Consider the following 17,519-nt stretch of genomic DNA (forward strand, 5'->3'; position numbering starts at 1 on the left):
CATGTCCAACAACCACAATTGGTGTGTAATCATCTTTGTTAGCAGCTAGGTTCATGCTTCTATTTCTTACTTGGTCATTAGGGTTGAAGACACTCTCTAAGGTAATGATACCCTTAGGCAACTTGTTGGAACTAAGATTGATGATTTGATCCCCATACTGGTCATGCATCCTAGATTGGTTTCTCTCTAAGAATTCTACTTCATTCTACAAGAAACTTACAATTTGTGCATCAGATTCAAAAACTTTCCAATTGGTGTTGTTGTCAAGAATTGTAGGTCTAACCATCACTCTGATTTGTTGCTTCTTCTTCTCCTCAAGATTTCTTGGTACATCATAAGATGCACCTACTATTGCAAGCATATTGGCATGTCTATTCTCTTTTCTTGGGATTCCCTAAACATTAAATGTATTGAAACTTTCAAGAAAATCCTATATTCTATATTTATAAGACTTGAGCATACCATTCTTAGTGATATTTTGATTTATCACCTAATTGACCACCAACTCACTATCTCCATATACACTTAAGGCTTGAATTCCTCTTTTTTGAGTGAGTAGAAGACCTTGAATCAAGGATTCATACTTAGTCACATTATTGGTACAACTAAATTGGAGCCTAAAGGAGAAGTAGCACTTTACTTGTGTAGGAGAAATCAACATCACACCCACCCCTAATCCATTCTTATTACTTGATCCATCAAAATACATACTCCATATCTCACTCACATCTTCTTTGGTTTTCACAAGGTTAGGGACAAGAGCATCCTTTTTTGACACACAATATGTACCAATACTTGTATCAATGGTTTTTGATATGAGATTAAATTTATATGCATTATCCTATTCATCTAAGAGAAAATAAGATATCTCTACTAGAGAAGTGGCAGGCTCATTTACTATGTCATTCTCATCCATTTCTAGGATAGTGCAATTCATATTGATGAGATTAGGGGTGCAAGGCTCAATATGATGGAGGGCTAGAGGCTCTACTCTAATTGAAGCCTTGGTATCATATCTTGTTCTTAAAAAAAATGACCAATCAGAAGATATGTAACTACCTATTTGGGCAGTGAAGTCTCTTGATAGATAAATGGCAAAGTGTGGCTTGACCTCAACAACTGATATATCTTGAGTTATAGTACAACCATGGCATGCATGTAGGGCCATTTCAACATTCCTAAAGATCCCTACAGTCTTGACAGTACTACCATCCAACTGTAATACATCCCTAACAATGGGCTCATATTTCATTCCTATAGAATCAACAACACAGTTAGGCATCACTAAACTACTAGCTCCTGAATCAATCATGCAACTATGGGCTAGCTTATCTCCTATAATTAGAGAAACATAAAATGGATGAATTCTAACCTTTTTACTTGTTTCTACCTCCCTTGATGGTTGTACTAGGCTTGTGGCACTTTCCATGCTAGGTGGCTAATCCTTTGGTTCAACACCTTCCAATTCTTGCTATAGTAGTCTTTTTTGCATGGGCACAGTAGGAACAACATCCCATATGAAAATATTCACATTTGTCTTCTTCATCTACTCTACCACACTGAATGAGGTGCTAGGTGCTCTGGTAGAAGCCTTAGAAATTGCATGTGTAGGGGGTTGAGTTGGAATAACCTGGGGGCCATTCATATCTCCTCTACTATTATTCAGTCTTTTTTGTTGAGGGGCATTGGCTTGATCATTCACCATTGGTACATGAGGTACTAAATTTGATGTTGAAGCTTGATTAGAAGGAGGAGGGGTAGTATCTTCAACAGGTCTTCTTTTACTCCTAGTATTGTGAGCAATGGAGTCCTCATTTACACTACAATGTTCCTCCACCTAATGATCCATGAAAGAGAAATCACCTTGTCTTTGCATATGTGAGGCATCTTTGGGTTGTTTCTCATTACATTACTACCTTGTTGCAGGATCTTGGGTGGTCAAAGCTAAATAGGATTCAATCTTTTGACACATGCAATAGGAATAGGAGTAGTTGCAGGAGGGACAAAAATCTTGATCTTGAGCTATATTGTCTTAAGGGACCATGACCCTACTTTGATTTGAGGTAGAAACATGACTATTTTGCCTACTTTGATCAAAAGAATTGTTCCCATAATTAATATTTGGAGGCCTACCATTATTCAGAGTTTGATATTGAAGTTTAGGAGCCTTATTACCTTGAGCTTGTTGTCTCTCCAAACTCACCACTTTGTTGCTCACCTTTTGCATCACAGAGAAGCTATCTTTCGACTTCTTCTTTTGGCCTTGCAATATTTTATGTATGTTCAACATCATAGACTGCATCATCTCCTTGATTTCATCCATTCCATTCAAAGATGTGGAAGCTTGAGGGGCTAGGACAAGGGGTTGTGATGTGGAAGTTGTGGGAATAGGGGCTATTATTGGTTGGTGATTTGGGATATCAGGGAAGAAAGGCATAGGAGGCCTTGGAGCTAACTTTCCTCCTTATATCAATATGTTTTATTCCCTTATTGCTATTTCATAGGCATCATGTAAGGTATCTCCTCCCATGGTTTGGATTGTAGTGTCAATATCATTGTTAAAATCTATGAGGTAATGCAAGAAGGAATTACTTGGGGTAGACTTTACTGAAGTAGGTATTTTGTTCCATTTCTTCTAAAATTTGTGGTTGAAATCAATCATACATTTATGGGGGGCGGGTGGCTCTTTTTATGGTGGTTAATTATTCTAAAAGTGATAAGTAGTCACTTTTGTCCTCAAAATGTTTACATAGTCCTACTCCTAACCCATCCCAATCCATTATAGAACCATGTGATTGACCCTTGTACCATTGCAAGTCTTCCCCTTTTAAAGATGAACTTAGGAGTCTACTAGCCACATCATCTTCTGTAATTCCATGGATATTGTAGACATTTACAACCTCTTGAATGTGTTCTAAGGGATAGATAGAAGTTTCACTAGTAAAATTAGGTATACTTTTAAGTGTAGCTACTGGTATGTCATGTATTTGGGCCAATAAAAGAGGACTTCCACCATTAAAGGTGGAAAAACTATGAGCTCTAGGTTGTGCCATATAAGCAAGTGGTCTATTGATATGAGCTGATGGTAACCTAGGTTGAGACCTAACAATAGGAGGAGTATAAATTGATCTTGCAGGTGTATATATTTCCATTGTACTCCTAACTTGTGATAGAGATAATCTAGTCTTTCTTCTTCTAGGATTTGAAAATTAAAGCTCTTGATACTGAAAATTACCTCTAGAAGATGCCCTTGTTTCATCTTTGGGCATCAATCACAGCAACTTTGGTCTCAAACCAGATATGAAGGGTGTAAAGTCACCAAGTGCTTTATGGAAAAGGGCCTCTTGAAGGCCTAGAATACTGAGAGCAACATTGTCTTCTTAGCATCAACTTTAAATTCTTCTCTTTTGACACCAATAGGCTTTGAAATCTTGTGAATATTGTCCCACTAGGCATGCCAAAAACTATTGTCACAAAAGTTCACACCCTTGTCCAAAGTTTTTACCTAAGGACAACCTTGTGAAACATGGAAGCAACCTCCAAGCTATGGGACTTGAACTGTGAGGTTGAGTCTCCAGAGAAGATCAACTTCCTTTACTATGAAGATGCACCTAACTACTATTGAAGAAGAAAAGGGAGAAGGAATGCATAAAAGAAAACTACCTAATCTAATCTAACAGGTTGATGCACCAAAATAGAATGTTTGACCTTATCTCTACCCATGAATGCATAATTAACTAGTTATAATCTCAAAGAATATAGATTCAGACCTTAATTTAACAACCACATGTAGATCATGAAACAAAAGAATTCCATAGGAAGAGTTTTCACATAATATTATTCAAATGTCAAAAGTAGATACAGTCATGCAAATTGTATAATATAGAAAAAGCATTAACCAAAGGCAAAGGTATCTTAAAAAATGTGTTAGTGGCTAAAAGAGACTCAAAAAAGGATTACACTGGCTTAGAGGCATGAAAAATTATTGTATTATGCATAGAAGCAATACTAGAGAATAGAGAGAGAGATCAACCCTTACAAGGATTACAAAATCTACCTTTATAGCTCAAGCATAACTAAGATATTTCTAACTAAAGTTATTCCTCAACCACTATCATTAAGTGCTAAGAGAACAATCAAGATGATCCAAACAGTAGATTTGATTTGGTACACTTGCAGAGCATGAAAATGATGGAAGCCCTAATTGGAGCAAACCCTGAAGTGATGGAAATAGTGCGAATCAATGCTAAAAGTCCTCAAAATAGATGATCAGACCATGGGAAGAGTGTACTTTGCATGATTTAAACCCTAGCATTAACTTGGAGTGGTTGGGATTGATCAAAAGATTGGATCGTGTAAGAAAACCCAATTTTCCTTCATTTCTGGCTTACAAATCAGCAAGGTCAGCAATCAAACAAAATTGCACAACCAAGATGAGCCATGTGGATCAATAACATTATTTCCTTTTGCCACCTCACAAGGTCTTCATAAGTTTCTCTACCTCATTGGTCAACTAAACATGCCACCTTCTAAACTTGACCCCGATGACTTCATGAAATCGCCGACTTAACCATTGCTGGCTGCAGTGTTTATCTCCTTAACTAGGCCCGTTGGGACACGTGGTCAATTGTCACTTTTCTACAATGCTTAAAGTTCTTGTAATTCCATAATGCAGGAAACATCAATCATCGATCTATGAAAGATCAACGATCATGAAAAACCTTCATTTCTACTATGCTTGCTCTTAAAGATTTTAGGCCCACTGAACACTTGACATCCACCTCTGCAAACATGTAAACCCTTGACCAATCAAGATGAAGCAACTAACGCATATTTTTCACCTAAAAATTAGCTAGCACTCTCTTTCAACCTTGGCCACCCACATGCAAGAATAGACCCACAAATCCACATGTCATAATGTCACTTCCTCACATTGTCATAAATTTTGACAAAATATAGAATGTGGGAAAACGACTACCAATAGAAATCCAGCTTTATGCCAACTCACATCGACATGTCAACATAGTCAAAAGATGACCCATAAAGAAGGAGCAAGGCCCCACCCTAGATGTGTGGCAAAAGGTCACTTCCCCACATTTGTTAAACACTAGCCTATTCCAAAATACGAGAAAGCGACTACCATAGATACATGGCAGATCAAACAATTGGATGAAATTGTGAGGCCGAAAAGATAAACTTAGGAAAACATAGAAATATTATAAGGTCTTTATTCAATTTATTTCATATTTCCATGGCATTATTTAATATTAAAGGTGGGACATGACCATTTAGCATTTGAATTCAAATATGGCAATTTTGGCAGGAAGGAAAATTTGGCCAACATTTACCAAATTGCCCATTTCACAAAACAATAATTATTTAATTAAATCATCATTAGATTTAAAATAAATAATTCAAAAATAATCTTATTGGTTAAAAACAAAAAACCACCCCCAAACTCATCATTTAAAAATACCATATAATCTAAATTCATAACAACAAAAGTAATTAAAAAACCTTAAATCTAATAATAATTTAATTAATTAATAACAATTAAAACATTGTTAATTAAATTAATTAATATAGCAATTTTAAAAGTATATACTAAAAGATTTTTTAATTTACCAAATTTTAATCAATTTTAAAATAATTTAAAAAAATATACAAAAAAACTATTAAAAATATATATATAATTAAAATGTGTTTAGGGTCCACCAGCTTATTAAAACAACTATCACAACAGAGTATTGTTGCGTCAGCAGTACCTCCTATTGTCATAGTAGTACATCATCACTAACATTGGAAGATGGGAGGGAGAAAGGGGGGTGTTGGCCCCTGCCCGCCCAAATTCATATTTATTATTAATTCTATATATTTGTTTTAATAAAAACATAAAACTCTTGCCCCCATCCAAAACTTAATTTGACAGTTTTATATTATATTTAATAATATAATTATATAGTAATTTCCAATTACTTTATATATATATATATATATATATATATATATATATATATATATATATATATATATATATATATATTGATAAGGTTTCCAATATAAACTTGATATAGAAATTGGGATCAAACAGTCAAAAACTACAAACGAAAAAATTGGTTTTCCTTTTAAAACCCACATCATGATTTCAACAAATCCATACAAATCACCCAAATTGAATCAAACAAGGGAATCTAATTTCAAAATCCCCGAATTCATCAAACAAGGTTTCCAATCTCAATTTTGTCTACAGTTGTTTTCGAAATGAAAAACAATTAACTTCACAAACAGTGGTTGCGATCCAAAGGAATTTTAAAAACAGAAACACAACACACATAGAGAAGACAGATATTTTCAATGCAAGAACTACTACATAAAACTCACGAGATCCTACCTAGATCTAATGGTAAATAATGAATGCACAAAACACATAGAATTTTCCTTCTTTTTCGAAATCCCTCTTCCTAGAAATTGACTCCTCCAAACCTATTTGTGGAGAACTAAAATCTGATTTCCTGATAGAGAGTTTTTCCCCTAAATCAAGGCTTTCATTTTGCAATCTTCCAAAAACCCTTTTCTTTTATTATTTAATTATATTTTAATTTCATGCAGAAGCTTTATGCAATTTAATTAAAATGAACTTTATTAAATTAATGCTTTCTCTCTCATATAAAATCATGAGACACTTTTAAATATAATATTTATTAATTTAAGTAATAATATTTTTTAGAGTTTATTAATTAAAATAAAACTCCTAAATAAATTATTATTAAATTAAATAAATATAAATACGCCAAAACTAGAACTTTAAGAAAAAAATTAAATTTAATTATTTTATTTAATTAATTAAATATAATTAAATATTGAATTTTCTTTATAAAATTTCCATTAAATTATCTTTTAATATGATTTAATTACAACTAAAAACCACACCAGACGCATAAAACTAAATACGACAACTCTACTAAAGACAAAGAACATAATTAAACTCTAGGGTCAAAATCATGAATTCACATCACTTGACAAATTCAAAAGGTAACAACTCAGATACTTATCCTACTTTCTTGGACAATTAGCTTAGGTTAGGATTTGAACTCAAGAATTATCTCCCCACCTATACCATTGAGATACTATGATAGGGCATGCTCATCCTAGCAATTCAGGGAAGTCTATACCAAGTATCTACAATCTGCATAAAATCCACACATGTACATACTCATATATTTTAAACTAAATAGGCAATGGCGAGGAGTGGTGCATCGTGTAGATCCTAACTAGTAGATGACTATGACTCCCTCCCTCAACCACACTAGGAACATCAATCATAATATTAAATAGACAAGTACACCATACACATGCAAGTATGGGGTAAGTAACCATAAAAACTACATATAAATCATTCATCTAACTAACACCATGAAATAATTGAAAGTTATTAAATAAACATAGATCAACATCGAAATAATCCTAAAATAACTAAATAACTCATCACATAAATCAACTGAGACTAATTCGGTAACCAAGTACCGATAATCACAAATATAAACATAAAATAGGCCTAAAAAAATCTAACAATACAATAAAAAAGGTCAACTAGGGGTAGGCATTACATTCACTTGCCCTAAACTTAGGCTTACTTTTGGAAGCCTACAATAAAGATGACACTAAACTAGGGGTAGGCATTACAAGGTAGAATTCATGAATGGGAAGACCAAGCTGCTAGATGGAAAAGGAAATCTAGTTGGGTCCAATAACCAAACAAAAGGTAACTTATTCTACCTAGATCTTAGAAAAAGTTCATGTTTCATTGCTCAAGTAGAAGACAGTTGGTTATGGCATAAAAGGTTATGAACTTTGATAACTTGATAAAAATAAGAAAAAAAAAAAGAGTAAGAGGTATTCTTAGTTTGAGGAACCTAATATGGACCTATGCAAAAATTGTCAAATTGGTAAGATGGGCAAGACAAGTTTCAAGAGCATCAATTATCATTCTGAAGAAGTCTTGGAGTTGGTTCACACAAACTTTGTGGACCTATTGGTATTGAGAGCTACTATGGAGATAAGTACTTTATTATATTTGTTGATGATTACTCTAGTATGATGAGAGTAATGTGTCTAAAAGACAAATTTGAAGCTTTTCAAAAGTTTAAATGGTATTTAGCAAGAGTAGAGAAGGAAATAAGTAAGAAGTTGAAATATTTGAGATCAGATAGAGGAGGAGAATTTAGTTCTAATAAATTCAATGAATTATGCACTAAAAGAGGAATCAAAAGACAAGTATCAGCCCCTAGTACACCTCAACAGAATGGTATAGTAGAAAGAAGGAACATATCAATCATGGATTGTGCAAGAATCTTAATGATAGAAAATAATGTTGCAATCAAATACTAGAAAGAAGCAATTGGTACAACAGTTCATACCTTGAACATAGTATAGTTGAAGAAAGACTCAAATAAAACTCCTTATGAACTATGGTATGGCTACAAATCCAATGTAAGTTACTTGAAAGTATTTGGTAGCAAATGTTATATTTGGAAGGAGACTAGGAAAGGTAAATTTAATGTCAAAAGTGATGAAGATATATTCCTAGGATACTCTAGCAGAAGTAAGGCATACAAATGTTTGAATCTAACCACTCATAAGATCATAGAAAGTGTTGTTGAAAATTTGATTGAAAAGATCATTATTGAAGAAAGAAGATTGCTCACAAAGAGGGAGATTGTTGATAAAGAATGTTTTCAATCATTGTTTTGTCATTGATGTCAAACCTACTATTTGTTGGAATAACAATTCCTTATAAGATCCAAGTACTACCACTTAGTTGATTGATGAAGAAGATTTAATCAACAAGATGTAACAAAAGCACAAAAGGTTGAGTTATGGCTTTGTAATGAAGTACAAGGATTAGTTAAGACAATGGTAAAATGATGTATTGATAATAAACTTGAAGATATAGAGGTTGGCTACACCTAGAAACTCTGGAAGAATAAGTTGTAACAAGGTTTTCTGCAAAGCTTGACTAAGTTCATTAGTAGGTGTCGAGAAAGCTAGTTCATGGCGAGCAAATTTTTAGTTAGTGCCGAGCAAATGAAAAATCTAGTGTGTGACAAGTGATACAGAAGGAGCCGAGAAAAGTAATAGGTGTTGAGCATCAGTAAAACCTAGTTGATGCTAAGTGAATCCACAATAGGTGTTGAGTATTAGTAAAACATAGTTGATTTCGAGTAACGCAGTATGTGCCAAGCACCAGAATTTTAATAATGCCAAGCTACTGCATTATTTGAAAAGTCAAAGATTCGCCAGATTTGAGCTGACAAATTTATTACCTTGAATTTTGTGAACTAGATGGAGGATAAAGATGATGAGCTGGTGGCATAGAATTTTGGATAAATTATTTTTGGGTGAATTCAAGAGGACTCTTCATGATGTTTCTAGAAGGAAACATGATACAGGGTAGATTCATTGAATCCTATCTAATCCATTTAATTTGAAATTAAAAGTAGGAAGATTAAGAGCAGAAAAAAATTCTAGACTTCTATTTAAGGAGTTACAGGTCATTAAGCAAGAGTTACTAGGTTGAAGTGGTTGAAGGGTGCCAAGGAGAAGGCATTGAGAAGGAAGAACAAAGCACATAGACTCTACTTTGATAAGTGGCCATATAGGAGATTGCATTGGTACAACAAGCATGAAGACTCAAGGAGACAAAGCTTGAAAGGAGGACAAGCTATCCGAGCCACAAAGACTAAAATCCAAGCAATGTTGTGAGATGAACAGAGATCTAAAATCTGCAAGTTATTAGGTCAAAAGCCCTTGTTGTTACTCTCTAACAATTGTATCAGTTAGGGTAAAATCCTATGGACTTAGGTTGGTCTAATAGCCATTTGTAAATCCTTTAACAAGGTGACATTCCAAGTGAATGTTTTAAAGTCTTCTAACTAGGCCCATTTCTAACAGGGTGGTTGAAATCCTTTAACTAGGTCACATTTAATATTGTGTTGTAGCCTTTCACAGGGCATCACTTCAAAAGAGTGAGAATTGAGTAGCATGTTACTGGTGGTTTTTCCCAAATTGGATTTCCACATAAATCACTGTGTTATGTGTTGATTCTTCATGTGTTATTTTTGCATGTTGATTTTACAGTAACTTGCTAATCAGGAAAGTTTAAGCTTGGATGGATGAATAGTTTAATGGGCTCACTTTACTTAGTGAAAAAAAATTATTAGGACATTTGGACATTGAATAATTGATTCATCCCCCCTCTCAGTTATTCTAAAGAAAATGTTTCTAACAATTGGTATCAGAGCCATCTGTTGATTTAGATTAAAGGTACTAGAAGCAGGAAGATCAAGATGTCTAAGAGAGAAGTTCCCAAGCTCAACAGAGATAACTTCACTGCATGAAAAACTTTGATAAATTTGCACCTTGGATCAATAAGTGACCATGCATAAACCTCAATTGAAGTAGAACACGATCTAGCTGTACTCACTGCAAAAGATATGAAGAAAAAGAAGGAGCACAATCAGGCAATGTTGGAGATTGCCTCTGCCCTCAACTATGTTGAATTTGATGACATTAAGGGATGTGACTCTGCATTCAAAATGTGGAAAGCCTTGACTGATATTTATGAGGAGATGAAAATGTTCAAAGAGAAAAAAGAGAAAGTCTTAGAGGAATGTTTGATGACATGAAAATGGAGGAAGGTGATAATGTTGCTAAATATGCCTCTAGAATGAAAGAAGTAGTAAGTGCAATAAGAAGTTTGGGTGGTCATTTAGAAGATGATACTATCAATAGAAAATTCTTAGGAACTTTGCTTCCCATCTGTGCTACTAGAGTTTCAACCATCCAAGAGTTAAGGCGTGTACTAGGAAACCAACTAACTTTTGAAGGAATAGTAGGAAGACTCACTACATTTGAGTTGTCCAACTTTGAGTAATCTATTTTACTTAGATATGGAAGATGCATCCTATTTTTTGTTAAATTTGATGATGTGTGGCTATGGAATAAAAGGTTATGTCATGTCAACTTTGATAATTTGATTAGCATCAACAAAATAAAGAAAGTCAGAGGTTTGCCTAAACTGGAAAAGCCTAAAAATATAATGTGAAAATAATGTCATCTAGGAAAGATTACCAAGTCAAGTTTCAAAAGAAAAACCTACACTTCCAAAGAAGTACTAGAGTTAGTGCATACTAATTTATGTGGCCTAATAGAAGTGCAAAGATATCAAGGATACATATACATAATGTTGTTTGTGGATGACTACTCTAGGATGATGATGTTCATGTTGTTAAAGCAAAAATCTGATGCATTTCAAATGTTTAAGTAGTATTTGGCTAGGGTTAAAAAGGAAATAGGAAGAAGTTTGAAGTGCCTAAGATCAGACAGAGGATGAGAGTTCACATCAAAGCAATTTGAGATATTTTGCAATGACAAAGGAATTAAAAGGCAAACATCAACACCAAGAACTCTACCTCAAAATGGCATTGTAGAAAGAAGGAATAGATCAGTGATAGACTGTGCCAGAACATTAATGATGGAGAAAGATGTTGCTTTAAAGTATTAGAGAGAAGCTATAAGTATAGCTATTTACACCCTGAATCGAGTTCAAGTCAAGAAAGGTACAAATGCAAAACCTTTTGAACTATGGTATGGTCACTCACCCAATGTAAATTATTTCAAAGTATTTGGTTGTAAATACTATATTCTTAAAGGTACTAGAAATGACAAGTTTGATGTAAAGAGTGATGAAGGTATATTCCTTGGATACTCCACTAGAAATAAAGCATATAAGTGTCTGAATACTAACACTAACAAAATTGTGGAGAGTACAAATATAAATTTTGATGAGCATGCAAAAGCTTAAGTTGATGAAATCAAGAAACCAGAAGAGTATAGATCCTTTGTATACTTTTATGAAGGAATGTTTGTTGAAGAAGAAGTTGTCAATCAAGTTGGGAATCAAAAAAAAATTTAGTATCAGCCAAATCATAGCCAGTGAATGCCAAGCTACATTCAAAAGATGAGTTATAGAATGAAGATAATGCACATTCTAATTCAAGAATTAGTACACAAGAAAGAGATGATGAAATACTAGAAAGAGATGTGTACAGTGATTCTGAAGCTGAAAGATCAAACATGGAAAGAAGGATAGAACCAAGACTATCCAAGTATGTGAGAAGACATCACCCTACTAAAAAAATCATTAGTGACAAGGAAGCTAGACCAATGAAAAGGAACAGACTAAGAAATGAATCATATTTGATGAGCAAGATTGAACCCAAAATAGTGAAAGATGCACTGCAAGATGTAATTGACATAAAGCTATGGAAGATGAGATAGATTAAATAGAGAAGAACAAAACCTAGACCTTAGTTACAAGACCAGCTGATAAGAATGTGATTGGTACCAAATGGGTATTTAGGAACAAGCTAAATGAGAATGGTAAAATCACAAGAAATAAGGCCAAACTAGTCTACAAAGGTTATGCACAGGAAAAAGGATTGGACTATGGGGAAACAGTTTCCCCTGTTGCAAGGATGGAAGGAGTAAGAACACTACTTGCATATGCTACCTACAAAGGTTCTAAAGTCTACCAAATGGATGTAAAGTTCACTTTTCTGAATGGTATACTAGAAGAGGAAGTCTATATAGAACAACCAGAGGGATTTTTTGATGACAACAAGGATATGGTTTGTAAACTGCATAAAGCACTCCATAGTTTGAAGCAAGCATCTAGAGCATGGTATGAGAGATTTCACAAATATCTTGTGAACATAGAATTTGAGAGAATAGATGAAAAAAACAACCTGTATATCAAGGTAGAGAAAGGTAAAGATATTTTGATATCTGAAATCTTTGTTGATGACATAATATTTGGAGGAAAAGACTCCCTATGCAAAGATTTTGCTGATCAAATGAAACATGAGTTTGAGATGTCAATGCTTGGGGAAATCAAATTCTTTGTTGGATTGCAAGTATATCAACTAAAACATAGCATATTTGTGACCCAATCAAAATATATCAAGGAGATACTCAAGACATTTGGCTTCGAAGATTAAAAACCAGTCAGTACACCAATGGTAACAGGACATAAGTTATCCAAGAATGATGAGTCAACCGAAGTAAATCATACAATGTATAGATCTGTTGGTCTAAATTTTCACAATGTAGGAATTATGACAAAATTTAGTGAAAAATCATTTAAGTTTTTAAAATATTGCAGATTTGGGTTTTGTTCCTTGTATTTTCAAATCCTTAGATTTTCCCTAGTTTTGAAAAACCCTTAAAGTATTTTCAAAGAAATGTTTTAATGATATATATTTCCACCTAAGGAAGGGCTTGCACAAGCATGGGTTCATTTTAATAGTATTTAAACCTTACGTGGCCATGCTTGGTTTGAAAATTGCTTAATCATTTTATTTGAAAATGCCTCTGATAACGCAAAGTTTTTACAATCGTTGATCTTGTTTAGATCAACAAGTATCGCATGCCCGCAATTTTGAGATGAAAGGTTTTTAAATAATGTGGGCATGCAACCTGGTGACATGTAACCTTTACCTTTCTAAATTCCAGTGAACCATAAATTGTCAGGAACTTTTGCATGTTTGTCAATACTTTTGTGCACGTTCTAGATTTCCCATGATATCATTGGTTGAGTCACTAGCAGAGATATGTAGTTTATTACCAAGAAGCGTCAACCATTGATTTCATTTGAATCAAGGGGTAGCACTTTCCCGTAAGAAGGAAATGCACGAGAGATAAATAATGCGGGCAAGCAGATTTTTGACGTGTGGCAAGGTGGGGTCGGGTAATTTTAATGGTATGATGCAGTGTGCCACACTGTAAACGATTGCTGACGTGTACTGCCAGATGTGCCACTGACGAAGTTTGACTACTGAATAGAAATGAAGTTTTATCAGTCGTAGATCTTTCAAAGATCTACGATTAATGCAATCCTGCATTATGAAGTTGCAAGTCAGATAAGAAAAGCGAGAATGCACCTTTGCGATGTGTGTCACAGTGGGGCCAAATTATGGAAGAATGTTCACTCACGCCATGTGGTCTTCCACTTGTACTTAGCTGGAACAACTTATGATGTGGGCATGGAAGGTGTCAAAAATAAATGCAATAGTCAAAACATGCAGATTGAAAGCAGTCATGTCATTGGCCCAAGTGGATGGTGCGAGCATAGAATGTAGAGTTGTTTCTGATCATTGATCCTATCCTGATCAACGAAAGGCACTTGCTTGCAATTTGAATTTGAGTGAAGTTTAAACAAAGCGGGAATACACCATGCAGACACGTGTCCATGGTGATGTCTAAAGTTTTTACTCAGAAGTTCTATAGGGTAAAATCAATGTTATCGTTGATCTTTTGAAGATTGACGACTGGCGCAAGCTCGCAATTCGAAAATGCTTGTTAGATAAGAAAAGCGGGAATGCGCCAACATGACACATGGACTGAATGATGTCAAGTACTTGCTTGCTTAGAAGAAGATATGGGATCTGCTAGCGTGGAATGTTGTCAAAAGGTGCGAACTCATATGGAGGTTTCTTATTGGTTAGTATAGATGACTGGATTTTGTTAAAAAGTGAATTAATCTGATCGTCGATCTTGTCTTGATCAACGAACGATGCTTCCCTGCAATTCTAAGGTGCAAGGAATTTAAATAATGTGGGCAAGCACTATTGTGACACATAGCCTTGTTTTAAAAGCCATAAAGCTTGTTGCTTTTTAAACTAGAGCTGTTTGATCTGGTGAAAATCTACAGATGGGATTCAAACTTGGGTGCAAATTGGAGGTAATGGTTACTGAGGGTAAATATGATTCAAATTTTATGCGTGTGATTTTAATGTATGAAAAGAACCCATGATCTCACCATTAATGAATCACCGAAGTGCAGAAAGAACATCAGGGCATACAAAATTTTCAGAGCCAGGGCACGAAAATTCTTAGTTAGCACTCCAGTAAAATTGCAGAAAATATCACATAGTGCAGAAGTGCGAGTTTTGGAGGGTAAGTACTCTGTGACTTTCTAAGAAAATTCAAAGTATCTGTTGTTGTGAAATTTCTAGGGTTTTATTCAAAATGCCTCCCCAAAAAGAGTTCACTAGGCAAACAGATTATTTGAAATGTTCTGTTCACAATGACTTTCTTGAACACTTCTCCTTATCAGTGCATGAAATAACTAAGGGGAGGGAACTCATTCTGAAACATCCAAGAGTAGTTGTAGCAGAAGGTTTTTATGACAAACCTAATTGGGTAAGAGATGCCTAGGTTTCCATGGGGGGTCTGGATTTGTTTAAGAAATAGTTTTCAGAGGAAAAACTAGACACTCCTATGAACAATGTCTTAGAGTTCGATATTGGAAAATTAACAGTCCCCAGAATTTTCTTTGATAGTGATTTATTGATGGATCTGGCAAAGAAATATGATCCAATTACCGGGTGGGTAAAAAACCATGCTGGAGTAAATCTGTTTAGGGTTTGTCCTGAATTATTTAGTGAGGTTTTTAACCTAAATCCTAACCATGTTGTGCATGAAAATATTGGCATAGATGACCTTCAGGCAAGGTATGATGCACAAAGAATTTACCTAAGAATAGGGCCATTGCAAGAGCATGCTGCTAAAATTGGCACCTTGCTTGTGATTATAGCCAATACCCCAAAGCCATTGTCGAGAAGACATTTCAACCTGAGAGCTCAAGCACCATATTTTTCTCTTTGCAAGATTTTTGTTATAGATAAAGTTGATCAAATTCCAAGCTCTATTGTCCTTATGATGGCTCAAACCCTTCAGTTTGGAATGAGTACTATTCTGGATTTTGCTACTTTTCTTGCAAAAGAGATTCACAATGGTCTGGTGAGGATAACTATTAGGAATAAGATGTCTCAACCTTGTATAATTCCTATTCTTATTATTTGTTTTGTATATTGTATTTCTTCCAAATAATGTTGATGTGTCGACATCTTGAATTGTTTGTAAGGAGATCATGACTAAAACAGTTATGACGGATTCCTATGAAACGTAAGAGCTATGTTAGGAAGATTCAATGACAGGTGAAGACATGTGGCAACTAAGATATTTGAGTACTGTACACTCTACCCCAATAGTGGGGTTCAGGGCATCACCCCAAAAAAAATTTTGGGGTTCCTATTTTCTCAGAGAATGGTAAAACCCTAATATGGTTTACCTTTGGGAGTAGCCCTAAAGTGAAGCACATGTTATAAGCATTTTAGGGTTGCGAAGAGATGTGATGTAAAAAAGGTGTATTGTTGGTATTGCGAGTAGCTACTGATGTCTTCTATTGTCGATGTTGAACTTGCATTGCAAGTGTATTGTAACCTTGTGTTGAAGATAATACATTGTGTAGGTTCTGAAGAGGTGGGGTTATTTTACTGAAAGGTTTTTCCCCACTAACAAATCCTTGTGTTATGTGTTCCTTTCTCTATCTATTTTCTATATGCATGGTTGGCTGCAAGATTGTTGTTTACATGATATTGAATCTGTAAGTGTAGAATATTTTAATAGGATTTGCATCATACTTTCCTTATGAGATTAGTGTAGAAAGCTATTTTTGCACTTGAGTTTCCTTACAATAACAAGGGGAAAATTGGACAAATCATTTTGTTGGTATTCATTGCTTATCCATGTATGCTTGTACAAGGGATTCACCTTTTTCTCCAAGGGTATGGAGCTAGAAACAACCAGGGATGGGGAGAGGAATCCGGTGTAGCTGTGGAGTGTAGATATGACTTTAGAAGCTACAGACGCCAGCTATGTGAGATTTGATAGATGCTTTGCTTCAAAGCTTAGGTTGCTTTTGAAAGGTGACAGTCCCAGAATTTCACAAGCATTGTTGGAATTGGTTAGATCTAAAGACCACGCACAAGGACTATTGGTTAGTCATAATTGGGGGGATATAATCCTTTATAATGTTTCAACTATGATAAGAGTATATGGTTTTGTGGGAAAGCCACATGTGTTGCCCTTTCATGTACCCTTGAAGATAGGGATCATTGAGCTCTTATGGAAAATAGGAACTATAGATGAGAGGGAATTGTTTAAGGGCACCTTCTTTCCAATTGTTACTGTAGTGCATGATTTTTTCTTTGTTAGGAAAGGGTGGAAGCACCTTAATTTGTTTTTGGATAGATATAATATGGCAGAGTCTCATGCCAGATTCATTGATCCTGAAGGATTCTATGACCTCTTAAGAGAGAGGGTGAAAACTTCTTGTATGGTACATCAAGTTTATTATCCACAGGATATAATTAGAAATGTTTTCACATTGCAAGAACAAGAATTGAGGAAGGAAAAATGGATAGTATTCAGCAAGACCCTAGAATTCATTAATGCTTTTGACACTCGGTATGACCCATTGAAAGATACAAAATACTAGGGAGCTAAAATGCAAACACTAATAAATAATTTTGCTATGATCATCTAGACCATGAATGAGAAGAAAGCCATATATGTTGAGACACATCTGGAAAAGGTTGCAGAGGTACAAAGAAGGA

Source organism: Cupressus sempervirens, chromosome 2 (assembly GCF_028749045.1).
Source record: "Cupressus sempervirens isolate cs-2001-9-10 chromosome 2, ASM2874904v1, whole genome shotgun sequence".
Classification (NCBI taxonomy): Eukaryota; Viridiplantae; Streptophyta; class Pinopsida; order Cupressales; family Cupressaceae; genus Cupressus; species Cupressus sempervirens.